Source organism: Macaca nemestrina, chromosome 14 (assembly GCF_043159975.1).
Source record: "Macaca nemestrina isolate mMacNem1 chromosome 14, mMacNem.hap1, whole genome shotgun sequence".
NCBI classification, from domain to species: domain Eukaryota; kingdom Metazoa; phylum Chordata; class Mammalia; order Primates; family Cercopithecidae; genus Macaca; species Macaca nemestrina.
Window position 1 is genome coordinate 63,357,931 of NC_092138.1, and position 7,158 is coordinate 63,365,088.

Genomic DNA, 7,158 nt, shown 5'->3' on the forward strand with positions numbered 1-7,158 from the left:
CCTCGCCCGGCTAGTTTTCTGTATTTTTTAGTAGAGACGGGGTTTCACCGTGTCGGCCAGGATGGTCTCGATCTCCTGACCTCGTGATCCGCCCGTCTCGGCCTCCCAAAGTGCTGGGATTACAGGCTTGAGCCACCGCGCCCGGCCTATTTTATTTATTTTGAGCCGGAGTCTCACTCTGTCACCCAGGCTGGAGTGCAATGGCGCAATCTCAGCTCACTGCAACCTCCGCCTCCCAAGTTCAAGAGATTCTCCTGCCTCAGCCTCCCGAGTAGCTGGGACTACAGGCGCACAACAGCACACTTGGCTAATTTTTGTATTTTTAGTACAGACAGGGTTTCACCATGTTGGTCAGGCTGGTCTTGAACTCCCGATCTCAGGTGATCTGCCCACCTTGGCCTCCCAAGGTGTTGGGATTACAGGCGTGACCCACCGTGCCTGGCCCAGAATCAGAACTTAAACTCAAGTCTTCCTAAATTTAAACATAGTGCTTTATTTTCTCCAACACCATCAGTGTTTTTGCCTTCCCCTTCTCCCCACTGACCATAAAGCTTCTTGCAAACAAGGACTGCGTTTTTTCATGTGTGTATTTCTTTTGTCATAGAGACGGGATCTCATTATGTTGCCCAGACTGGTCTCAAACTCCTGGCCTCAAGTGATCCTCCCACCTCGGTCTTGCAAAGTGTTGGGATTACAGGCATGAGCCACTGTGCCTGGCCTCATGTCTGTATTTCTAGCACCTAGCATGAGATTTAGCTCATAGTAAGCACAGAATAAATATTTTTTAAATGAAGAGTGATGTTTCTGAAGACTTATATTGTAAAATGTCTCTGTTTTGCACTTTCACATTTTGCTTACAGGGAGGATTGTAGAAACCAATACACGCCCACCTACATATACAAGTTAGAATTTATCAAATTCTAGAGATGAAAGGAATTTAAGACAAGTTTGACCTAGGGTTTATTGTTTTCCCACTATATGCCTAGCTGTGTTCTGGGTGCTGTGAAGAATAAAAAATAAATAAAATAAATTTAAAAAAATCTTTGACACAATGTTTCACAATGCTAGCACTTTGTTTTAAATATAGTATGTTCTAAATAAATGTCTAATGAAAAAAGGAAGAGAGACAGACTAGGAGAATGTTACAGGCCAGGAGTTTGAGACCAGCCTGGGCAACACTGGGAAACCTCGTCTCTACAAAAAATACAAAAATTAGTTGGGTGTGGTGGCGTGGTGGACAGATAATCCAGGCAGTCAGGATTTCCAAGTAGGAGAAACTATGTAAACAGGCAGAGGAGAAGTAAGTCCAAGATAGACTCAAAAACCAGTTTGGCTGCAGGGAAGGTACTTTGGGAGTCGATGTAATGAAGATGAAGTGTTACAGAAGTCAGTATCTGATTGTACAGGATCTTATATGTCAGGTTAAGGAATTCATTTCCTCCTGTTACTAATCCCTGCTAAAATCCTCTTTCTATAAAAATGTGAATGTCAGTAGGGGTCTCCAGAAGTAGAAAAGCCTCCTTAGAGACACTGAGGAATGAAGTTCTAATGGTGGGATGACAGGTGGTGGGCTGATATTTTAGATGAGGAGGCCACCCCCTCAGATCCTTTGCTGATATGCCACCAGTTCTGCTGACTTGAGGGTGGGCCAGCTGTGGTCACTAAAGAAAGAACGCTTTTGATGGCGCTCACTTGCATATCGACTTTAAATTAGTTAATTTAAGCAAAACTCTTCGATTGCTCTTCCAAGAATGAACACATCGTAGTCACGAGGAGAAATCTGTTCTTTTTTTTTCTCCCTCTGTCGCCCAGGCTGGAGTGCAGTGATGCGATCTCCCCTCACTGCAAGCTCCACCTCCTGGGTTCACGCCATTCTTCTGCCTCAGCCTCCCGAGTAGCTGGGACTACAGGCATGTGTCACCACGCCCGGCTAATTTTTTTTGTATTTTTAGTAGAGAGAGGGTTTTGCTGTGTTAGCCAAGACGGTCTCGATCTCCTGACCTTGTGATCCGCCCACCTTGGCTTCCCAAAGTGCTGGGATTACAGGCATGAGCCACCGTGCCTGGCCTGAGAAATCTGTTCTGATGAGGACGAGTATAATTCCCAGCCCAGCCAGAAAAGAAAATATGCCACCCACAGCACACTAGGGAGGGAAGGAGGGGGCTTAACAACCTGTTTGGCCCAGACCTTCCCCAACATTCCCCCAGTCAAATGATAATCTCCTAGCGGCTTGGGCCTTGTTTCAGGCCAAAGATAGTTCAGTATGGCCTTCTGCAAGGACAGAATGGCTACACCTGTTGGCTCCTTAAAAGTAAGACCAAGCCAGGCAGTGGCTCATGTCTGTAATCTCAGCACTTTGGGACAAAGGAGGATGGCTTGAACCCAGGATGTCTTTTTCTTTTTTGAGATGGAGTCTTGCTCTGTTGACAGGCTGGAGTGCAGTGGTGCAATCTCAGCTCACTGCAACCTCCAACTCCCTGGTTCAAGCGATTCTCCTGCCTCAGCCTCCCGAGTAGCTGGGATTACAGGCACGTGCCACCACGCCCAGCTAATTTTTGTATTTTTAGTAGAGACACGTTTCACTTTGTTGGCCAGGAGGGTCTCAATCTCTTGACCTCGTGATCCACTCACCTTGGCCTCCCAAAGTACTAGGATTACAGGTGTGAGCCACCACGCCTGGCCAAGCCCAGGATTTCAAGACCAGCCTGGGCAACATAGTGAGCATAGTGAGACCCTGTTTCTACAAAAAAAAAAAAAAACAACCAATTGCCTTTTGGCTGAGAAACCACAATACGTCTCAACATTTCTGATCCTGAGCTCTGCTCTTGGGAAAATTGTAATGGTCATATATCTGGGAAATGACTCCTGAGCCCAACTTCATCTTCCTGGCAGTGAAGGAAATATTATCCTTATTTTAAAGAGGAGGATTTGAGTCCCAGAGAGATTAACTGCAATTCTTTCCTCTCCCTACGATGCCCCTTTGACAAGCAATTATTGTCCACTAAATAAATGCCTGAGACTGTATTAGGTAGTGCGAGACAATACATCAGATTTTGTCTTCAGGGTCTTCATAATCTAACAGGCAAACAGATATACAAATCCTTTACATGTGTGGAAACAGATAATTAATTGTACCAGAAGTGGCAGGGCATCAGGTAAGGCCTCAGAGAGGAGAAACTAAGTGTGCAGGATACAAAAAGATTGAGATTTCTCCAGTTAGGTTTGGTTGATTCTTATCAAGTACAAATTCCTGAAAGAAATCTTTTTTGTTTTGTTTTGTTTTGAGACAGAGTCTCGCTCTGTCGCCCAGGCTGGAGTGCAGTGGCATGATCTTGGCTCACTGCAAGCTCCGCCTCCCGGATTCAGGCCATTCTCCTGTGTCAGCCTCCAGAATAGCTGGGACTACAGGCGCCTGCCACCACGCCTGGCTAATTTTTTTGTATTTTAGTAGAGACGGGGTTTCACTGTGTTAGCCAGGATGGTCTCGATCTACTGACCTTGTGATCCGCCCGCCTCGGCCTCCCAAAGTGCTGGGATTACAGGCGTGAGCCACTGCGCCTGGCCCAGAAAGAAATCTTAAAGAGTTCAATTTTTCAGGCTGGGCATTGTGGCTCACGCCTGTAATCCCAAAACATTGGGAAGCTGAGGTGTGCAGATCACGAGGTCAGGAGTTTGAGACTAGCTTGGCCAATATGGTGAAACCCTGTCTCTAGTAAAAATATAAGAAGTAGCCAGGCATGGTGGCGAACGCCTGTAGTCCCAGCTACTCGGGAGGCTGAGGCAGGATAATCGCTTGAACCTGGAAGGCAGAGGTTGCAGTGAGCTGAGATTGCACCGCTGCACTCCAGCCTGGGTGACAGAGTGAGACTCCGTCTTGGAAAAAAAAAAAAAAACGGTCCTGGTGTGGTGGCTCATGCCTGTAATCCCAGCATTTTTGGAGGCTGAGGTAGGCAGATCACAAGGTCAGGAGATTGAGACCATCCTGGCTAACACAGTGAAACCTGTCTCTACTAAAAAAATACAAAAAAATTAGCCAGGAGGCTGAGGCAGGAGAATGGCGTGAACCCGGGAGGCGGAGCTTGCAGTGAGCCGAGATTGCACTACTGCACTCCAGCCTGGGCGACAGAGTGAGACGGAGTCTCAAAAAAAAAAAAAAAAAAGAGCTTTGCTCGATTTTTCAAGTCAGATAATACTATGGGTCAATGGTCACTCTAGGATATGGAGATGTTCACCCTGGTCCAGTCAGCTGAGGTTAGTGGTTGTAGCAGGTCATGTGAGCTGCCCAGGGCTGCACCTTCAGTACCGGCCATCAGTGCCCATGGCAGGTAGGAGAGGAGGACTTTCCTGGTTTCTGAAGTACGAGTAAGAGGTGAGTTCCTGGCCGGGAGTGGTGGCTCACACCTGTAATCCCAGCACTTTGGGAGGTCGAGGCAGGTGGATCACCTGAGGTCAGGAGTTTGAGACTAGCCTGGCCAACATGGGGAAACCCCATCTCTACTAAAAAAATACAAAAAATTAGCTGGGCACAGTGGCAGGCGCCTATAATCCCAGCTACTCGGGAGGCTAAGGCAGGAGAATCGCTTGAACCGGGGAGGCAGAGGTTGCAGTGAGCCAAGATTGCACCATTTCACTCTAGCCTGGGAGAGAGCAAGACTCTGTCTCAAAAATAAAAAATAAAAATAAAAAGAAGAAGTTAGTTCCTAAACAGCCTAGAGATGCATTCAGTCAAGGTCCCCAGGCTTAGGTGGAATGTACCTCCAACAGGTGCTGGGGCCTTAAAAGCTCACGCTGGGTGCGGTGGCTCACACGTGTAATCCCAACACTTTGGGAGGCTAAGGCAGGGGGATCCTTTGAGGCCAGGAGTTCGAGACCAGCCTGTGAAACATGGCAAAACCCCGTCTCCACTAAAAATACAAAAATTAGCAACATAGTGAGACCCTGTCTCTACAAGAAATTTTAAAATTAATCAGGTGTGGTGGCACATGCCTATAGTCCCAGCGGAGGACTGCCTGAACCCAGGAGTTTGAGAGTAGGGCTGGGCAACATGGGGAAACTCTGTCTATAAATATATATATATATATATATATTTTATATATATATAAATTAGCTGGGCATGGTGGTGCACACCTGTAGTTCCAACTACTCAGGAGACTGACGTGGGAGGACCACCTGAACCTGGGGAGGTCAGGGCTGCAGTGAGCCATGATTGTGCCAGTGCACTCCAGCGTGGGTGACAAAGCAAGACCCTGTCTCAAAACAAAAAAAACCAAAACAACAAAAAAAAAACCACACAATAAAAAACTCAACAATCAACAAAATGAGCTCTAATGTGTAGCATTTGCTGATTTCTGTGGCATAAATATCCCTACCATAGCCTATTTAAAGTTACAGGATATGGCCAGGCATGGTGGCTCACGCTTATAATCACAGCAATTTGGGAGGCCAAGGCTGTTGGATCACTTCAGGTCAGGAGTTCAAGACCAGCCTGGGCAATATGTCAAAACCCTGCCTCTACTAAAAATACAAAAATTAGTCGGTCATGGTGATGCGGACCTGTAATCCCAGCTACTTGGAAGGCTGAGGCAGGAGAATCACTTGAACCCAGGAGGCAGAGGTTGTAGTGAGCAAAAATTGCACCACTGCACTCCAGCCTGGGCAACAGAGAGAAACCTGTCTCAAAAAAATAAATAAACAAAAATAAAATAAAATAAAGTTACAGGATATATCAAGCTACATCAACCTACAATATAATCCTGGAAGTGGAGAGTGAAGTAGTGGAGAACTCTGACTCCGGTGCAGGCAAGTTACTTTATCTCTCTGGGCCTCAGTTTCTTCATCTGTAAAATGAGATGATACTAATCCTTCCTCCATGGAGTCCTTAAGGGGATTAAATGTGAATATATGAAAATCACTTATGGCAGAGCCTAGCATTCCGTTCCTTTTAGCTTTGTTAGCCTCTGCTATTAATTTACTGTGTGACCTTGGGCAAGGCTCTTTCTATCTCTGCATCTTAGTTCCTTCACTTTGTAAAACGAAGAGGTTTTATTATAAATAATCTTTGACATCCTTCCAGCTCTAAAAATCCTAGGGCCATCTATGACTCCAGTAAAAGAGAAACCTCAGCCTCCCCTCTCTGGTTTATAAGCACTTTTACTGAAATCACAGGTATAAGTCACCTGGGTGATTCAAGAAACATCCAAGTGGATTCTGTCCAAAGTGGATTCATTCCAAAATGTAAAGTTAAAAGGCCAGGTGTGGTGGCTCACTCCTGTAATCCCAGCACTTTTGGAGGCCAAGGCAGATGGATCACTTGAAGTTGAGAGTTCGAGACGAGCCTGGCCAACATTGTGAAACCCCATCTCTACTGGGAAAAAAAAAAAGAAAAGAAATACAAAAAATTAGTTGGGCGTGGTGGTGCACGCCAGTAATCCCAGCTACTCAGGAGGCTGAGGTAGGAGAATTGCTTGAACCCAGGAGGCAGAGGTTGTAGTGAGCTGAGATCACACCACTACAAAAGACTGTCTCAAGAAAAAAAAAGTAGGCCGGGCGCAGTGGCTCAAGCCTGTAATCCCAGCACTTTGGGAGGTCGAGACGGGCGGATCACGAGGTCAGGAGATCGAGACCATCCTGGCTAACACGGTGAAACCCCATCTCTATTAAGAAATACAGGGCCGGGCGCGGTGGCTCAAGCCTGTAATCCCAGCACTTTGGGAGGCCGAGACGGGCGGATCACGAGGTCAGGAGATCGAGACCATCCTGGCTAACACGGTGAAACCCCATCTCTATTAAGAAATACAGGGCCGGGCGCGGTGGCTCAAGCCTGTAATCCCAGCACTTTGGGAGGCCGAGACGGGCGGATCACGAGGTCAGGAGATCGAGACCATCCTGGCTAACACGGTGAAACCCCGTCTCTACTAAAAATACAAAAAAAAAACTAGCCGGGCGAGGTGGCGGGCGCCTGTAGTCCCAGCTACTCCGGAGGCTGAGGCAGGAGAATGGCGTAAACCCGGGAAGCGGAGCTTGCAGTGAGCTGAGATCCGGCCACTGCACTCCAGCCCGGGCTACAGAGCAAGACTCCGTCTCAAAAAAAAAAAAAAAAAAAAAAAAAGAAATACAGGGCCGGGCGCGGTGGCTCAAGCCTGTAATCCCAGCACTTTG